General features: G+C 49.7%; 1 protein-coding gene across 3 annotated transcripts in view; it reads left to right on the forward strand.

Annotated features, from left to right (window-relative positions):
- Positions 1 to 773: 773 nt before the first annotated feature.
- The window catches only part of LOC144756318 (uncharacterized), a 166,263-nt gene continuing 146,474 nt past the window's right edge, over positions 774 to 20,562 (forward strand). For 2 of the 3 annotated variants that reach the window (XR_013595126.1, XM_078646017.1), the window contains exons 1-2: positions 821 to 1,014; positions 16,240 to 16,426. The gene's annotated coding sequence lies outside the window, so the exon portion shown is untranslated. Of the gene's footprint in view, positions 1,015 to 16,239; positions 16,427 to 20,562 lie in introns of all 3 variants that reach the window. The other variant, XM_078646016.1, reaches the window with a different exon arrangement.

The following is a 20,562-nucleotide window of genomic DNA, read 5'->3' on the forward strand; positions in this document are numbered from 1 at the left end:
TTGGGAAAGTGTTGTGAATGAATGTGTTTGTGTGTGAATGCGTGGTTATGCTGTGTATGTGTGCGTGTCCCGTCTCCCCCCTTCCCTCCAAAACTTACCGGCCACCACTGGGAGTGATTATTTATTGCAGTGCGTACCTGCAACCAGCGGGGTTGCCAATTTCGGCACGATGGCCTAAACACAGACCAGGATGGCTTGGGATGACTGGATAGCTCAGCAGAAGTCATCCTGAAGTCATTTGTTGACTTCACGACTCCAGGAAGATCTTCCTTTTTGGGTTAGATATCATAAGCACAATCATACCATATTAAATCTGTTTTGAGCACATCAGCTACTCAGGTTAACTTTTCAAACTCATGTAGAATGGGATACGAAGGCATCCACTTTGGGAGCAAGTCACCCATGCTACGAAGTGTCACATCATCTAGCATTCTGTTAAAGGTGATGATGTTTGAAACTCACACACACCTTACTGCCAAGCATGGCATATCATAAATATAGTCCAAATGCATGGGCGGATTCGCTGAAAGGTCCCACCGCTCCTACCCTGTTTCATCTCTTCACTCGGGAGTGACCCATACTTTTTTAGAACTTAACCCCAAACCCTCCCGGCTCACCTTCACCCTCCAAATACACTAGGGCAGTGCTCTTCAATCTGTGGGGCGCGCCCCCCAGGGGGGCACGCACTCCGCCGACGGTAAAACCTTTGTTTACCACTTACGCTATTTCTTCAGTCCTTTTAAATGTGACCTTTGGATTGGAGAACATGAGCCAATCAGAAGACAGAACGTCACCACCGACGTTCCACCAATGAGGGGGACAGCATTATAGATGGGAGGAAGTGCGCAAGATTTTGGGCGCATAAACTCCTGCATACTACTACCTTTTGATTGTGTGGCGCTTCTTCACTCCTGCCGTTTGCCCCGTGCTTGCTGCCTTTTCTTCTTTGCTTGTTCTTTGCCTGCTGCCTCGCTCTGAAGGATCTCGCCTCAGAACATTTTACATCACCAACAGGTAAGTAAAAGGGAACAGAGAGGGCATCTGCTTTCCTAAAATAAGTCTGTTCACTTTCGGTTTGACCGCACAGGAGCCTCCGTGCCTTCCACTTCAGCTGAGGCCTTTCGGGGGTGAGAGGGGGAATGATGTTCATACAAGTCAGCTGCGAGTATCTTATTTAAACTACTTTTTGGATGTGTACATTGTCTGCCCATGAAGCACACATCAGATCCTGTGACATCACGGGGTTTTGCTGATACTATTTAGCACTGGCCCGACAGTCTTAGAAGTTAATTGGACCTCAAACTAATATATAATAAATGCAGAACTGAAAATAACTCTCAGATCAGGCACAGTACAAAGGGGAACTCGTACAGATCATGAGCTATGTGCGGAGAGCCATGGACAGCTCTCGGGTAGGGCAGGCTGCTGAGGACATGCGCTGCACTCCTGGAGATGTGTGCGCAGAGATGATGCGGGCAGTTGAGGACAGGTGCTTCACTCCTGGAGATGTGTGCACAGAGCTGGTGTGGGCTGTTGAAGACAGGCGCTGCACTCCTGGAGTTGTGTGCACAGAGCTGGTGTGGGCTGTTGAAGGCAGGTGCTGCACTCCTGGAGTTCTGTGCGCAGAGCTGGTGCGGGCTGTTGAGGACAGGCACCTGCACTCCTGGAGTTCTGTACGCAGAGATAGTGCGGGCTGTTGAGGACAGGCGCTGCACTCCTGGAGTTGTGTGCACAGAGCTGGTGTGGGCTGTTGAAGGCAGGCGCTGCACTCCTGGAGTTGTGTGCACAGAGCTGGTGTGGGCTGTTGAAGGAAGATGCTGCACTCCTGGAGTTCTGTGCGCAGAGCTGGTGCGGGCTGTTGAAGGCAGGTGCTGCACTCCTGGAGTTGCGTGCACAGAGCTGGGGCGGGCTGTTGAAGGCAGGCGCTGCACTCCTGGAGTTGTATGCGCAGAGATGATGCGGGCTGTTGAGGACAGGCGCTGCACTCCTCGAGTTGTGTGCACAGAGCTGGTGTGGGCTGTTGAGGACAGGCGCTGCACTCCTGGAGTTGTGTGCGCAGAGCTGGTGCGGGCTGTTGAAGGCAGGCGCTGCACTCCTGGAGTTGTGTGCACAGAGCTGGTGCGGGCTGTTGAAGGCAGGCACTGCACTCCTGGAGTTGTATGCGCAGAGATGATGCGGGCTGTTGAGGACAGGCGCTGCACTCCTCGAGTTGTGTGCACAGAGCTGGTGTGGGCTGTTGAGGACAGGCGCTGCACTCCTGGAGTTGTGTGCGCAGAGATGGTGCGGGCTGTTGAGGACAGGCGTCTGCACTCCTGGAGTTCTGTGCGCAGAGATGGTGCGGGCTGTTGAGGACAGGGGCTGCACTCCTGGAGTTCTGTGCGCAGAGCTGGTGCAGGCTGTTGAGGACAGGCGCTGCACTCCTGGAGGTCTGTGCGCAGGCGCTGCACTCCTGGAGTTAAGTGCGCCGAGCTGGTGCGGGCTGTTGAGGTCAGGCGTTTCACTCCTGGAGTTCTGTGCACAGAGCTGGTGTGAGCTGTTGAGGACGGCGCTGCACTCCTGGAGAGCTGGTGTGAGCTGTTGAGGACCAGCGCTGCACTCCTGGAGTTCTGAGCACAGAGCCGGTGTGGGTTGCTGAAGGCAGGTGCTGCACTCCTTGAGTTGATTGTGCAGGGCTGGGTCAGTCTGTTGAGGACAGCTGCTGCACTATGCTTAATGTCTTGTCTTTCCATACTCAATTCGACTTTTAACTGGGAAATCAGGTTCCAGAAATGTTGCCGGATATGGCCTGGAATATGCGGACGACGGTCGATTTATGTAGTGTACCAGGTTCCAGAAATTTTTGTCAGGTGGTGGGGGGGCCCGACATCTAAAAAAATTCAGCTGGCGGGGCTCAACCTAAAAAAGTTTGAAGACCTCTGTACTAGGGTGACCAGAATTGTAAATCGAACAAGCATTGGAAATGCAATAGGTCTCGCAATAACGAGAGTCTGAACTATTAGCATTGTAAATGATAATGCCCTTTATTTTTGCGTTCTGGTTTTTGGAACATAAATAAATGGCTTTGTCATTTACAAGACCTATAGCTTACATTTGCGTTAAAACGAGACCTATTGCATTGCAATGGTGGTGGTGCTGCTGAGTTTTCTCTGAATCTGCACTCTGAATCTGCACTCACAATCTGCACCCACAATCTGCACTCTGAATCTGCACCCACAATCTGCACCCACAATCTGCACTCTGAATCTGCACCCACAATCTGCACCCACAATCTGCACCCACAATCTGCACTCTGAATCTGCACTCTGAATCTGCACTCTGAATCTGCACTCTGACTCTGCACTCTGAATCTGCACTCTGAATCTGCACCCACAATCTGCACCCACAATCTGCACTCTGAATCTGCACCCACAATCTGCACCCACAATCTGCTCCCACAATCTGCACCCTGAATCTGCACCCTGAATCTGCACCCTGAATCTGCACCCTGAATCTGCACTCTGAATCTGCACTCTGAATCTGCACTCTGAATCTGCACCCACAATCTGCACCCACAATCTGCACCCACAATCTGCTGCACTCTGAATCTGCACTCTGAATCTGCACCCACAATCTGCACCCACAATCTGCACCCACAATCTGCACCCACAATCTGCTGCACTCTGAATCTGCACTCTGAATCTGCACCCACAATCTGCACCCACAATCTGCACCCACAATCTGCACCCTGAATCTGCACCCTGAATCTGCACCCTGAATCTGCACCCTGAATCTGCACCCTGAATCTGCACTCTGAATCTGCACCCACAATCTGCACCCACAATCTGCACCCACAATCTGCACCCACAATCTGCACCCACTATCTGCACCCACAATCTGCACTCTGAATCTGCACTCTGAATCTGCACTCTGAATCTGCACTCTGAATCTGCACCCACAATCTGCACCCACAATCTGCACCCACAATCTGCACTCTGAATCTGCACTCTGAATCTGCACTCTGAATCTGCACTCTGAATCTGCACCCACAATCTGCACCCACAATCTGCACCCACAATCTGCACCCACAATCTGCACCCACAATGTGTGAGTGGCGTTGCGTGTGTGAGTGGCGTTGCATGGATGAGTGGGGTTGCGTGGATGAGTGGGGTTGCGTGGGTGAGTGGGGTTGCGTGTGTGAGTGGCGTTGCGTGTGTGAGTGGCGTTGCGTGTGTGAGTGGCGTTGCATGTGTGAGTGGCGTTGCATGTGTGAGTGGCGTTGCATGTGTGAGTGGCGTTGCATGTGTGAGTGGCGTTGCGTGTGTGAGTGGCGTTGCGTGTGTGAGTGGCGTTGCGTGGATGAGTGGCATTGCATGTGTGAGTGGCGTTGCGTGTGTGAGTGGCGTTGCGTGTGTGAGTGGCGTTGCGTGTGTGAGTGGCGTTGCGTGTGTGAGTGGCGTTGCGTGGATGAGTGGCGTTGCGTGGGTGAGTTGCGTTGCGTGGGTGAGTTGTGTTGCTTGTGTGAGTGGCGTTGCGTGTGTGAGTGGCGTTAGGTGTGTGAGTGGCGTTAGGTGTGTGAGTGGCGTTGCGTGGATGAGTGGCGTTGCGTGGGTGAGTTGTGTTGCGTGTGTGAGTGGTGTTGCTTGGGTGAGTGGCGTTGCGTGGATGAGTGGCGTTGCGTGGATGAGTGGGGTTGGGTGGATGAGTGGGGTTGCGTGGATGAGTTGCGTTGCGTGTGTGAGTGGTGTTTCTTGGGTGAGTGGCGTTGCGTGGGTGAGTGTGGTGTTGCGTGGATGATAGTGGGCTTGCGTGGGTGTGAGTGGCGTTGCGTGTCTGTAAGTGTTGCTGTGTGGGTGAAAGTGGCACAGAGCCTTTGATGTGGCCTGGCGCAGGAGAAATGCTGCTGCTGCTAATTAAATACAAGAGTGGCCGGGAAGCGGCCGGGAAACACAAGCACGGCCGGCCACATAATTAGGGGAGGAGAAGCCGCACAGCACACGCTGGGAGAAGCCCTTTGATGTGCTGTGCTGCCGCGATGCGCGCTCTGTGCTGGGGGAGGGCCATTAGCCTGAACTCGCGGCAAGATCAAACGAAGGGTGGGAGGGACATTGAGGAACAGATGGCCATGAAAGTGTATGGGCCAAAAGCGCGTGCCTGTGGCCACGTAATAATATAATAATATTCCACATTTGTAAAGCGCGCAATCACCCGTAAGGGTCTCTAGGCGCTGGGGGCCGTCGGGAAGATTAAGCAAGCTATTGCCCAGAGTCACAAGGTGCTGGGCTAATCTGCCGTCGGTGCTGGGGATCGAACCGTGATCCCCAGAATCCGGAGTCAGTCGCCCTAGCCGCGGCGCCACACCTCTTCCCACGTGCACTCGAAGAAAACGCCACAAAAAAAGCGGTGGTTTCACAATCAGTTCGAGCACTTGAATTCTCGCCATTTCCCATTCCTTCGGAATGGTAAAGGCGAGACCTAAAAACCGGGACATTTCACGGAAATAGAAGATGGACTACAGTTTTACTTGAAACAAACGCACAGAACGACAGTGCTCCTCAGAAGAAATTACAGAACAGGCAGTTAGAACATACATAAAATATAATTTTTAAACCCAGAAGCTTGTCTGTTAATTTACTTGCTTTCTTGAAACATCTGCTAACTATTTCTGCTTTGTAAAACAGAAAAAAGCACCTCTCACCGTTTTCAGTTGACCCTCTCTAAAAACCGGGACAGGAGCTAAATTTCCTGAAAATGGAAATCTGCCGGGACAGCTGGTGAAAAAGCTGGTGAAAAACTGGGACCGTCTGGGCAGATCCGGGACGCCTGGTCACCCTAAAATATACTTCTGTGTCATAACCTGCCGTGGAAACATTCCAAACCGCCCGTGATACACTCCCTAGCCACTCGAGCTCTTCCTCTCTCGAGAACCCAGGGGTTCAGCTTTTGAGAACGAAAGGCCTGGAATGAGCGTGCACAGGCTGAAGCCTAGCTGCGCATGCGCGGATGCTACCATTCTCACCCACGTGATAGCCGAAAAAGCGCATCCACCTGTGCACAATAATAAAAAATTATTTGGCACCATTATACGACACAGTGAAAAGAATGAAGCCGAGTGATTCATTTCGGCCGGGCTCCGGCCCGAAGCTTACACAGTTTTTATGAGTGGCACTTTGGTGTCGCCCGCACGCATCACTGTTTTTCTCACAGAGGACTGGCAGCGCACCGCGTGACGTCGCCCCGCACTGTCTGTGACGTCACTGTTCTCGAGCACCAATCGTCATCGCATTGAAATTCCAAACACTCCCAGGAGTAGCCCCGACCGAAGCGCGCGCGCCCCCTCCTCCACGCGCCTTCCGCAACCCCCTCCCTCTGCCGGGCCCGCCCCCCTCTTTCCGCCATGCGCACCCACTCCCCTTCTTCTGTGCCTGTTTCCCGCTCTTTTTTTTTCTAACCGCCCTCGCTGCTCACTTAGGCAAAATCATGGCAACATCCATCAAACGGTGGTTAAGCAACCTCTCTACCGCCTCCATCAGAAAGAACCGCAAGGCCGAACTCTGCGTGACTCCATCTGGGCACCTTAGACCAATTGCAACTGGCCCGGATAAAACGCAGTCCGCACCTGTGTTTTCAGAGAAACAGTTGAGTGAACTATTCCCGGCGTGCGACGTGCCCACACCGAAAGCCGACCACGCTGTCTCTGCCCCAGCCTTCCTCTCAGGACGCCCCTCTGCATTAGAGAAAACTGCCGCCTCTTTGCAGCAAGTATGGCCACCTGCAACTTCCCTTGAGAAACCTCCGTCTGTATTGCAAGTAGGCCCATCTGCAACTGCCCTTGAGAAACCTCCGTCTGTATCGCAAGTAGGTCCATCTGCAACTGCCCTTGAGAAACCTCCGTCTGTATCGCAAGTAGGTCCATCTGCAACTGCCCTTGAGAAACCTCCGTCTGTATCGCAAGTAGGCCCATCTGCAACAGCCCTTGAGAAACCTCCGTCTGTATTGCAAGTAGGCCCATCTGCAACTGCCCTTGAGAAACCTCCGTCTGTGCCGAAAGTAGGCGCTTCTTCAACTGCCCTAACCGAGCCACTCACAGGGAAATCACCTTCTGCAAGTGCACTTAAGAAACCTGCGTCTGTGGAAAATGGACAGCCGCCCCCTTTCTGTGTTCTTCCTGAATTAGCGACAGAGAAAGCCCCTTCTGCAACTGCCCTAGAGAAACCTGCCTCTTTGCTGAAAATAGTACCTTCTGCAACTGCCGTTCCGGATGTCTTTGCAGAAAAAGTGCCTTCTGCAACTGCCCTAGAGAAACCTGCCTCTTTGCTGAAAATAGTACCTTCTGCAACTGCCGTTCCGGATGTCTTTGCAGAAAAAGTGCCTTCTGCAACTGCCCTAGAAAAACCTGCTTCTTTCCAGGACATATGCTTATCTGCAACTACCCTTCCCGAAATCTACACTGAAGTGCCCCCCTCTACAACTATTCCAGTAGGAACTGCTGCCTCCTTGCAGAAAGTAGTACCCTCTGTGCATGATATCACTGAGGATGCGACAGAAGAAGTGCCTTCTGCAACTGCCCTAGAAAAACCTGCCTCCTTGCAGAAAGTAGGTCTCTCTGCGACTGCCTCCTTGCAGAAAGTAGGGGCCTCTGTTTGCATCCTTCCTGAAGATACTAAACAGAAAGGGCCCTCATCTACAGCTGCCCTAGAGAAAACTGCAGCCTCCTTGGAGAAATTAGCAAGCGCCTTAGAAAAAACCGCTGCTTCCTTAGAGAAAGTAGCACCTACTGCAGTTTCCATTTCCGACTCCTGTCGAGATCAAGCAGCCATTTGTGCGTCTGTTTTAGAGAGAGCTGCCACCATAGAGAAAACTAAGCCTGCAGAGTCCTCATTGAAAACTGTTCCCTCCCTAGGAAAAAATGCAGCGTCCTCCAAGAAAGTAGAGTCATCTGCAGCAGTCCTAGAAAAAACCGACTCCTCACTCAGGAGAAATGTGTCAGACTCCAAGAAAGTAGGGTCCTCTGCAACAGACGTAGAAAAAACTAAACCTTCTGACCCTTCCATAGGAAGACCTACCTCAGCCTCCAAGAAAGTAGGATCATCTGCAGCAGCCCTACAAAAGACAGCCCCCTCTGATCCTAATTTGGCAAGACCTGCCTCAGCCTCCAAGAAAGTAGGGTCTTTTGCAACACCTTTAGAAGAAACTGCTCCTCAAGACACCTGCCTAGGTAAACCTGTCTCGGCCTCCAAGAAAGTAGGGACCTCTGCAGCAGTGGTAGAAGAACCATCCCCACAGAGACCCACCTCTGCACGCAAGAAAGCAGGGCCCGATGTAGCAGTGGTAGAAGAACCTGCTCCACAGAGACCCACCTCTGCCCTCAAGAAAGCGGGATCCTCTGCACCAGCCCCAGAGAAAGCGGACTCCTGCATAATCAAAACTTACTTCTCGCAGAAAGTAGAGCCTCCCGCGACTACCTTAGAAAAATCACCATCCGCACTAAAGAAAGCCGTGTTCCCCAACTCTTCAGTAAAGAAAACAGACAGCGCAGCCCGCTGTCCAAGCCCTGCTCCTTCCCATGAAACAACTGACCGTTCCACAGAGACAGCAGACCTCCCTGCCTCCTCCCAGCCAAAAACCCACTCATCTGCTTTCGACAGTAGTGCAGACCAGCGGGCATCACACCCAGGGAAGGCCCCTCCCACCACGGTCAAAGGGGACATGCAAGCGTCCTCGCCTGTCAAACTTACCTCATCTGCCACTGAGGAGAATGATGACAGCTATGGCACCTCTCCAGGAAATGGCTGCCCCCTTACTAGGTGCCCCAAGCAAACCTGCATCATCACCATCTCTGCACGGAAACGGGAGCCTCCTGCCCCCCCTCCAGGAGAGACCTCTTCTGATGCAGTCTGCAATGTACCTGCCCCTCGCCCCACAGGACAGCTCAACCCCCAAAGTCCTTACCCCGGTGTTTCATGCTCCCTTACTTACGTGGCGTTAGACCCCAAGCCAACGGCTCTCCCTTTAGGGGATGTCCCAGCCAGTCCTATCGGCCCCAAAAATGCTCTCCCCAGTCCTTCCTCAGATTGTACAGACATCGTTCTTCCCAGCAGTGCTCCAGGTCCTACCTGTAGTATTTACTTCAACAGTGGTGCCCCCTCAGCTTCTCCTTTAGCTAACTTTCCAGGCAGGGATAATGCCAGCAGCCCACCTCCTGGTTCAACTGCTTTCGTTTCAGGGATGGCCAACACCTCTACTTCTTCTCCAGACTTTGCCTGCCACTGTCTCGTCTTCCCCAAGACAGCCAACCTCAGTGCCTTTTCGTTGGACAATAATGAACCCATTGCTCCCCCCTCAGGTAAAACTGACCCCTCTGCCAGCCCCACCAAATCTGCCAGCCCCCCTGTTCCCGATCCAAATTGTGCATCAGCCTCTGGTTTATCTGTGGATCTGAAGCCCCCTGCTTCTGTTTCAGGGAACAATCCCCCCCAACAACAGGTCTCCATGAACACCAATCCAACTTCAGACTCTGGTGTTCCTCTGTCTCCTACTCTTAGCCCCAAGAATAGTTCTTCCGCCAGTAGTGTTCCTCTGTCACCTACTATCAGTCCTAAGAATAGTGTTTCTGCTTCTATTACTGCTAGTAATTCTAACCTTGGAGACAACACCACTCTTCCTGCACAAAAGTCAGAACACAATTCTGCTCTCAAAGCTCCTTCCTCTACTGTTTGTCCAAAACCTTCCCCTCTTGAGAATGTTCACAAATCTGCCTCACGGGAATGTATCTGCCCCCATGCAAGCTCATCCAAACCTACCAACTCCAGTCCTAGTCCGAGTACCCATCCCAGCCCTAGCCCGAGTGGCATTGTTAGTCCTAGTGTCATTGCCAGTCCTATCCCCAGTGGCATTACCAGTCCTAGCCCCACTGGCATTGCCAGTCCTAGCCCAAGTGGCATTGCGAGCCCTAGCCCCAGTGGCATTGCCAGTCCTAGCCCCAGTGGCATTGCCAATCCTAGCCCCAGTGGCATTGCGAGCCCTAGCCCCAGTGCCATTGCCAGCCCCAGTGCCTCCTCTGCCAAAAACGACCTCCCTGATTCCCAGAGCACTCATTCCTCTACTATTTGTCCAAGACACAATCTTTCTTCTTCTTCTTTATCTACCAAAAATGCTCAGACATCTACCTCCTCAGTGGGACTTACTTGCCCTGTATCTCCCAAGCCTACTTCTAGCTCCGTTTCCACTTCAACAGAAAATGACCTCTCTTCTGCCCCCATAGCACATTCATCCTCAAATGCTACTTGTCCAAATCCTATTTCTTCCCCTGACACATCTGCCACTACACCGGAATGTACTTGCCCCCTTCCAGACTCCCCTAAACATACCTGCAGCTCTCTTTCCTCAAAGATAAATGACCTTTGTTCTGCCTCCAATGGCCATTCCTCCTCCTGTAACATTTGTTCGAGGAATATTTCCTCTCCTCCTTCGCCTTTGCCTTCCTTTCCAAAAGAGGTTCAGACATCTGACTCATTGCTGGGTAGTATCTGCCCAACCGCAGTATCTCCTAAGCCTACAAGCAGCTCGTTAGAGAAAAGTGAACTGTCTGATCCCCCAAAAGCTCATTCCTCCTCCAGTACTATGTATCCAACACCCAGTCCTTCTTCCTCTCCCATGTCTTCCTCTCTGGAGGAAAATGTTCACACATCTGCAACGTCTCTGGAACGTACATGCCCTGCTATAGTCTATTCCAATCATAACTCCAGTGCCCTTTGCTCCTCAAGGAACAGTTCTCTCTCTCCTTCATCCATAGCCCAATCTGCCTCGTCTACCACTGGTTCAAGGCATAACCAGGCTCCTTCTCAACTGTGTTCCTCACTAGAGGATAATTGCACATCTTCACCTTCTCTGGGTTCTACATACCCCAGTACAGTCTCTTCCAAACAAACAAGTAGCTTCGATTCTGCCTCAGAAAACGACCCCCCATGTCCCCCCATAGATCAGTCTGACTGCGATACTTTTTGTCCAAGGTATTGCCGTTCTTCTGCTTCTGGTCGGTGTTCCTCTCCAGGAAAGGACTACACATCTGCCTCCTCTCTAGCAGACTGTTCAAAGAATGCCTCCAGTTTTATTACCCCTTCAAGCAAAAACAACCTCTCTTCTACTTCCATGGCTCATTCTTCAACTTGTACTAATCGCTCAAGGCATACACCTTACCCTACTTGTTCCTTGACATCTTCTCCAGAAAAGGATCACAACTCTTCCTCCTCTCTGGCATGTACCTGTCCACCTCAAATCTCTCTCACTCATTCCCTTTCCTCCTCAGGGAAAAGTAATCTCTCTGCTACCCGTAAAGCTAATTCCTCCTCTTCGGCTGCTTGCCCAATTCATCCTTCTCCTTCTCCCACCTCACCCGTGCTTTCCTCTCCAGAAAAGAATCACATCTTGCCTTCCTCCCTGACGTGTATATGTTCCACTGCTGTTGCTCCCAAGACTACAGCTAGGGAAAGTTCCCGATCTGATTCCCTAAAAGTCCATTCCTCCTCTTGCCCTACCTGTTCAAGGCACTCTCTTCCCCCTACTTCTCCTTTGTCTTCATCTCTAGAAAAGGATCACAGACCTTCCACCTCTCTAGTTTGCACCTGCCGTCCTGAAATCGCTTTCACTCATTCCTCCGGCTTCCCTTTGTTCTCAAGGAGAAGTAAACAAACTTCTGCCTCTAATGCTACTTCTTCTCCCTTTAAAACATGCCCAATTCATACTCCTACTACTGCTTCGCGATCGTCTTCCCCGGAAAACGGTCAGAGGCCTGCCTCCTCTCTGGGGTGTATATGCCCCCCTACAACTTCGTCCACTCGTACCTCCAGCTCCCTTTCCTCCTCAAGGAAAAGTAACCTTTCTTCTTCCTTTAAAGCTAATGACTCTACCTCTACTATTTGCCCAATCCATTCTTCTCACCCTACCACTCCCTTACCTTCCTCTCTAGAAATGGATCACAGGTCTGCAGCCTCTGCTACTCATACCTCTAGCTCCCGTCCCTCCTCAAAGGCGACTTCCTCGATTACTTGCCCGGTTCATACTTCTCATCCTGCTACTCCCTTGCCTTCCTCTCTAGAAATGGATCACAGGCCTGCCTCTGCTCTTGGGTGCACATGCCCCCCTGCAGCCTCTGCTACTCATACCTCCAGCTCCCGTCCTGCCTCAAAGATGACCTCGATTACTTGCCCTGTTCATGCTTCTCGTGGGGGTAGTACCTTGCTTCCCATTCCAGAAAAGGATCAATGTTCTACCCCCACTTTAGTGTGTAGATGCACCCTTGCAGCCTCTCCCAAGAGTTCCATTAGCTCCCTTTTCTCGAGGAAAAGTAGCCTTTCGTACAGCTCCAAAGCTAACAGCTCCTTCTCTACAGCTTGCCCAATTCACACTGCTTCCCCGACCCCTTCAGAAATTAAGAAAATATCTGCTTCTCCTCTGGGGTGTACATGCCCCCCTACAGCCTCTCCCAAGCCTACCTCCAGCTCCCTTTCCTCGTCAAGAAAATGTAGCACCTCTTCCAGTTCTAAAGCTAATGCCCCCGCCTCTACAGCTTGCCCAATTCACACAGCTTCCCCAACCCCTTCAGAAATGAGGAACCGATCTGCTTCTCCTCCAGGGTGTACATGCCCCCCTACAGCCTCTCCCAAGCCTACCTCCAGCTCCCTTTCCTCATCAAGAAAATGTAGCACCTCTTCCAGTTCTAAAGCTAATGCCTCCTTCTCTACAGCTTGCCCAATTCACACAGCTTCCCCAACCCCTTCAGAAATGAGGAACAGATCTGCTTCTCCTCCAGGGTGTACATGCCCCCCTACAGCCTCTCCCAAGCCTACTTCAAGCTCCCTTTCCTCATCAAGAAAATGTAGCACCTCTTCCAGTTCTAAAGCTAATGCCTCCTTCTCTACAGCTTGCCCAATTCACACAGCTTCCCCAACCCCATCAGAAATGAGGAACAGATCTGCTTCTCCTCCAGGGTGTACATGCCCCCCTACAGCCTCTCCCAAGCCTACTTCAAGCTCCCTTTCCTCATCAAGAAAAAGTAGCACCTCTTCCAGTTCTAAAGCTAATGCCTCCTTCTCTACAGCTTGCCCAATTCATGCACCTCCTCCTTACCATCCAGAAATGGTTAACAGATCATCTTCCTCTGGGGGGTGTACTTGCCCCCCTACTGTCTCTCCCAAGCCTACCATCAGCTCCATTTTTTCAAGAAAAAGTAACCTCTCTTCCTCCTTTAATGCCAGTGGCTCTACTACCTGCCCAGTTCACGACTCTCCCCCTTCACCACCCTTGTGTTCCCCTTCAGAGGAGGATCATATGTCTGATTCCCCTCTAGAGTGTACCTGCCCCCCTGAAGTCATTCCCAAGCACACCTCTCGTTCCTCATCAAGGAAAAGCAACTACTCTACATCCTTTGACACCAATTCCTCTGTTTATTGTCCAGTTCATACTTCTGCCCCTCTCTCTCCCGTGTCTTCCTCTTCAGAAAGGGATGGCAGGTCTGCCTCCATTCTGGGGTGTACATGCCCGCTTGATTTATCTTCCAAGTATACCTCCAGCCTGCTCTCCACCTCAAGGAAAGGTAGCCTCTCTTCTGGCTCAAACACTCATTCTTCTTCCTCTACCTCCGGTCCACGGCATACACCGTCCATTCCCTCTCCAGAAAATGATTACATATCTGCTACCATCTCTCTGCAATGCACATCCCCCCCTGCAGTCTCCTCCAGGCACACCGACAGCTCCCTGTCCTCAAGAAAAACGAATCTCTCTAATTCCTTTAGAGAACCTCCTCCTTCCTCGCATAGTCGCCAAATGTATATGCCTCTCCCTGCTTCTCCCTTGTCTTGCTCTCCAGATAAGGGTGGAATGTCTACAAGCTACGTGGAATCAACCGGCCCCTCTCCGGGCTCTTCCAAACATCATTCCAGGACTAGCCCTAGTCCTGCCCACAGCGGCAGCTCCAGTCCTTGTCAAAGCCCTGTTACCCCCAGCAGCCCAAGTCCTGTCTCCTCCCCTTGCAATAGTCCCGACCCCACCCCCAGCCCTTCCTTTAAGAAAAACAGCCACTCCGATTCCTCGTCCTTTCACAGCTCTTCGAAACTTATATGCCCCTCTCCTACACCTGTGTGTTCCTCTTCAGTCGAGGATCAAACATCTGCCTCAATAGGACACACCTGCCCCCCTCTAGCCTCCACCAAACACACCTCCAGCTCGCTTTCCTCCAGAAGCCACTCTGATTCCACCAGACCTCCTTCCCCGTCCTTTCACAGCTCTTCGAAACTTATTTGCCCCCCTCCTACACCTGTGTGTTCCTCTTCAGTCGAGGATCATACATCTTCCTCAACAGGACACACCTGCCCCACCCTAGTCTCCACCAAACACACCTCCGGCTCGCTTTCCTCCAGAAGCCACTCTGATTCCACCAGACCTCCTTCCTCGTCCTTTCACAGCTCTTCGAAACTTATTTGCCCCCCTCCTACATCTGTGTGTTCCTCTTCAGTCGAGGATCAAACGTCTTTCTCGATGGGACACACCTGTCCCCCTCTAGCCTCCACCAAACACACCTCCAGCTCACTTTCCTCCAGAAGCCACTCCGATTCCACCAGACCTCCTTCCTCGTCTTTTCACAGCTCTTCGAAACTTATTTGCCCCCCTCCTACACCTGTGTGTTCTTCTTCAGTCGAGGATCATACATCTTCCTCAACAGGACACACCTGCCCCACACTAGCCTCCACCAAACACACCTCCAGCTCCCTTTCCTCCAGAAGCCACTCAGATTCCACCAGAGCTCCTTCCTCGTCTTTTCACAGCTCTTCGAAACTTATTTGCCCCCCTGCTACACCTGTGTGTTCCTCTTCAGTTGAGGATCATACATCTTCCTCAACAGGACACACCTGCCCCACCCTAGTCTCCACCAAACACACCTCCAGCTCCCTTTCCTCCAGAAGCCACTCAGATTCCACAAGAGCACCTTCCTCGTCCTTTCACAGCTCTTCGAAACTTATTTCTCACCCTCCTACACCTGTGAATTCCTATTCAGGAAGGGACCCAACATCTTCCTCTTCAGTCAGGGATCACACATCTGCCTCAATAGGACACACCTGCCCCACCAAACACACCTCCAGCTCCCTTTCCTCCTGCAGCAGTCACTCCTCTTGTCAAAGGAATATTCCCTCCATTGTTTGTCCTGTTGGGAGTACTGATGCTGTAGCATTATCTGTGGAGAATGCTGACCTTTCTGCCTCCACAGCAGGGTACACCCCTTCCCAGACTACCACCTCTCGTTCCTCGTCAAGGAATCGCCCCAGTCCTGCATCCTCTCGGACCCCCTCCCCCGGTTCTTCTACTCGGTGGGAGATGGGCTCTTCTGATAGATCCAGGGAGAATGCCCGCTGTCCTTCACCATCTCAAGACACCGTCACCAGGCAATCTATCTCCCCCAGTAATTCTGGCTTCCGTGATATCTCTCCCAGCAGTACCCGCTCCTCTAATTCCTCTCCAGATAGGTATCAGCCCAGTTCTTTTCCAGATGATCCTTACAGCGGGAAGGATGGCGAGGCCTCCCCAACTGTTGACCGCAGCGAGAATTTTGAGTGTCCTACCATAAGCACAAGCTTGACTGGCCCTTCTTCTGAACTCTACAGAAATTCTGACCTTCGTTTGTCTGCTAGTGTGACTTTTTCCAGTCCTCGGTTCCCTCAGTAAGTGCTCTACACAGTGTACCTACTCCCTCACGACATCTTCACGCTTGCTACCTTGCCCCTGCACCTGTTGCCCAAAACCTGCCTCAGCTTAGCATCCATAGAATACAGCGCTGTTGCATGCTTAGCAGTTGACCAACTACTCATACCTTGATTTTAGTCTCCCCTCTCTCATAACTTGTAAAGGAATTATCTACAACTTTTGTACTTCCATAGGGTTTATCCACTCCTCTTCAATTCCATCAATGATCATTCTTTTTAATACCTGTTTAATATTCAGTTGCCCCACCACTACGTCATCATAGAGTCACCTCTCTGCTGCCTCGCATGAAAAACTCACCACCTCCCACACTAATGTCTGGGAGGGGGGTCACATGCATCACAACCTTTCTATTTAGCTGTTGGCATTTTTTTTTGTTGCAATTAGCCAATTCTCACGTGGTTGCGTTGGGGTGCCAATGAGTTAGCCATTTTCTATTGTGCCACAGATATGTCCTACAGCCAGGCGAGGCTTTAACTCATGCATGTTTCTTCATTATGCTGTTTACAGGTGAGAAGAGACAACTCATTCTGCGAGTGCGCAGGCGCACACGCTTCACTTTCGTGCGCCAGTCGCCAAACGAGCCCTTCAGACTTTACCAGGGATGTCCACCTAATCCCCCCTCATAACTGCTAAACACAGTTGAAAAACCAATACTTGTAATCTCTGGAAGACGCCAGATGAAAGTACAGAATTGGTAAGTTATTTCAAGTTGGATGGGTAAGGTACTCACTGAGGAAGAGGGCTGGAATGTAGAATACCACTTTCAAAGTTGCAAGACATGTAGCCTAATCATGTATGATTATTTGATTGCTAGCATATTGGGAAGAAATGGTGTGTATTATATGGTGTGGTTGTGTGCAAATGGAATGAGATATTTAGTTTGATTAATGTAGGCATTACTGTTGTAGCTTTTCATGCCACACCTGGGAGAGGGAGGGTGGGAGAGATCTTCTTTTGGTTGGGTTTGTTTCAGTTATGGTCATCTGTCTTCTCTATTACTGACCATTTTACATGCCAGCGATTATTTCCGATTAACACAAGCAACGGAATGAGGAGGCGCCATCATCTATGGTTTGTTTAATATGGTATCTCTACCTACAGCCCCTTCCTATGTAATGCAATATGGTTGTTGGATTTGTTTACTTGCCTGAATGAGGACCGAGAGAATCACATTCTGTTTGTACAAGATGACTTCGATGTTAATTGAATAAACATATTAAAAAAAAATATGGTGTGGTTGTGTGCAACCTCACCGTGTAACAGTGGCGGCCAATGCAGGTAAGAGTGGTGTTGCGGGGAGTGGGATTTGATAGACAAAGACGAGGGAAACAAAAATAAGAAAGAGAGTTGTAAATGTGTGATTCAAATTTCAGTCCTGACACTAGCTTGGAATTGAAATACTCGGAGTACTTAGTGAGAGGGTCCTATCACAGGGGCGTAAATCCAAATGACGCGCCTAGAAACTTCAAAGCAAAGGCGGTATCTAGCCTGTAGAATAAATTATGTCAGCGGTTTTGAGTAAATGAAGTGCTGATAGTGCTGTACGTATAACGTCGAGAAAGGGTTAGGAAGGTTCCACCAATGAGAGGCTGACAGAGTGTAATGAAAACTAAAACACAAAAAAAACAAGGTAGAACTCCATCTGCTCCAAATTTCAACCTTCTTCAAGATTAAAAAGTAATTAATAAGATTCAAAAGTGCAAATTCAAAATCTGTGTCAAAACCCTACTGAGCACAGGCCACGTGAATCTAACATCAAGTTTGAGGAATAAGGAGCAAGGCCTCCAGTATGAGGATCCACTGTGTTCATTCTCATCCCAGGAGTCCCCACAGCACTTCACCATGACTCATAAATAGGCCCTAGAAAGTAACACATGAGTCTTTCTGATCTTTATTACAAGTCTGAGATAAGTGTAGACTGTCGCTATTATTTTGTCGGTTGCTAAATGAGGAAGAAATTAAAGTGCCTGTGTCGTAAAGAAAGTTTGTTTAGGGGGACTTTGATTGTGCATGATCTAGGTTTGGAATAAAAAGTACATAAAAAGATACTGTGAAGTGCTGTGTCAAAAGACCGGATGACAAGGACACGTGCCGAGGGTACGCTCCCAATTATTACAGTAAGGAAAGCTATGAAATAATTTTTGTCTAAACCTCAATAGAATGAAATTCTGATGGCGCTGAGCATTAAGTAACAAAAATGACTGAGGGCCGTCAATAAGGACTAGCGAGGTGTGGGAGATAACTGAGGGCAATATTCGAACTTTCCCTTGCAGCCACATTAAGGGCCAATATGTAGGTAAATGACATTTACCGATTTGTAAATACCGAATTTTACAGATTCGGTATTTACAAATCGGTAAATGCCATGTAGGTATTTCTACCGAAATACTTACCGAATCGGTAACATTCGGTAATTACCGAATCGGTATTTACCGATTCGGTAATTGCCATTGATTCCTATGGGCCCATAGAAACCAATGGCAATTACCGAATCAGTAAATACCGATTCGGTAAAATTACCGATTTTACAAGGGGGACAGGGTGTCACTTTGACACCCTGTTGCACCCCGGATTCAGGCTTGTGTGCCATGTGACACACATACATGCACAGATGTGCATGTACACAGGAATTCGTTATTTACCACCAAATAGAATTTGATGGTAAATAACGAATTATTGAGGGCCTGTGGCACTGTTTTCAGTGCCACCTACATCCCATATTACCGAATCTGTAACTTTACCGATTCGGTAATTTACAGAATCGGTAAATTTACCCATTCGGTAAATTTACAGATTCGGTACTATTTTGGCCACCTACATCTGAAACTCAAAATACCGGTTGGTAACGGCCGAAATCGGCATTTACCGACCGGTATTTGGCCACCTACATATGGCCCTAAGGGCTAGATGTAGGTAACACTAATTTACCGACTCATAAATACCGAATTTTACCGATTCGGTATTTATGAATCGGTAAATTAGACGGAGGGAGATGTAGGTAATTTTTAATTTTAAATTACCGAATCGGTAACATTCGGTATTTACCGAATCGGTAGTGCCCATTGATTCCTATGGGCCTTGAAGCCCATAGGAATCAATGGGCAATACCGATTCGGTATTTACCGATTTGCTAAATACCGAATCCTGCAAGGGTGCAGAGGGTGTCACTTTGACACCCTCTAGCACCCCAAGTTAAGGCTTGTGTGACATGTGGCACACATACATGCCCTAAGGGCATGTCTGTGTGTCACATTGCACAGGTGTGCATGCACAGATGTGCATGCACACCTGAATTCAGTATTTTACCACCCAATAGTATTGGGTGGTAAAATACCGACTCTTAAGGGCCTGTGGCACTCTTAGGAGTGTCTCCCACATATGAATTTACTGAATCGGTAAATATACCGATTCGGTATTTTACCGATTCTGTAAATTTACCGATTCTGTAAATTTACAGAATCGGTAAAATATAGGCCCCCTACATCAGAAATCCCTAATACCGGTCGGTAACGGCCGAATTCGGCCGTTACCGACCGGTATTACGGCTCCTACATCTGGCCCTAAGTGTTTAATACAAACCCCTCAACGTCCTTTTCGTCAAGGACGATAGCCATGTGAGATTGTCAAACAGATCTGGTCTGGATATGGCCACTGCCTTGGCATTGACTTCCCTCAAGCAGGGAATTTCTAGACCATGGTTCAAGGTAAGGCAATCTTTAATTATCGCTCTGTTTAATGCCAGTGCCCCATTAGTCCAGACTCAACGCCACAACATAAATGGGTGAGTCCGAATTATATCCTCCAGAGGAACTAACCCTGGCTCCTTAAGGCAAATAAAAATGGCGGAACTTTGGGGGAGGGAGAGCAAATGGCGGGCAAACCTATTTTCTGTAACGTGTAGCACGGCTGCTTTGTTAATTCCCTTGCCCCATAAGTCGTCACACTTAAGCATTTTGCCTGATAAGTTGCTAACATGTGGCGCACATATATCTTATCTAGCAGCACATATATCTTATTTAGCAGCAAATCAGGAGGACAAAACACCAAAGAAAGCACATGCCACAGGCATCAGAAAATGAGAACTCAAAAGCGAATGTTAGATGCAAACTGAAACTGATGATCATAAGCGACAAGGCCACATGGATTCCATATTTTGTGCCACAGTTAACATTCATTTCAGAACGTTGTAGTCCTCGTTGCTGCAAATCAGGAGTCAAACACATGTATTTATGTTGTGGAAAAGAAATTAGCTACCTTGTAAGTTTGATTAAATCCATGTTATACTCTATCTCCTGTGAATGTTTAAAAAAAAGATCTTACCGCACTGTGACTAGTTGAATTTTAGCTTCTGTATTAATGGAGTATTAATGGAGCTAATCGGCTAGCCCAAATTCAGGGCCTTATTTTTGAGGACTTGGCTTAGGGCAGTGCCTGAACTTGAGTGCCGTAAGGAATCTTGCTGTGCTGCCCTACATCAAAACAAAAGGGCAGGAATGTGCCGTATCTATAAGATACGGCGCATTTTTGTCCTTTTACCCTGTGCCGGCGCACATTAGACTGTCGTGTGTCAACGCAGGCACCCTTGCACCATGGTGCCAGGGTGCCTACGTCGAAGGGATGATTGATTTTGTGCAGGATGGGACACCTTCCTGCACAAAATCAATCACAAAAGGAGATTTCCTCTTTCTAGGTGTGCTGCAAATGAGGAGAATTTCTCCTCACTGTGCCTCACTAACGCCAACCCTGGGGTGGCGTTAGGTTCTGACACATTCCAAGGTGTACGATGCCTAGAAAATCTGGGAATGCTTCAGGTTAGATGGGTGTTGCGTG

This window comes from Lissotriton helveticus, chromosome 5_1, assembly GCF_964261635.1.
Source record: "Lissotriton helveticus chromosome 5_1, aLisHel1.1, whole genome shotgun sequence".
In the NCBI taxonomy this organism is placed as follows: Eukaryota; Metazoa; Chordata; class Amphibia; order Caudata; family Salamandridae; genus Lissotriton; species Lissotriton helveticus.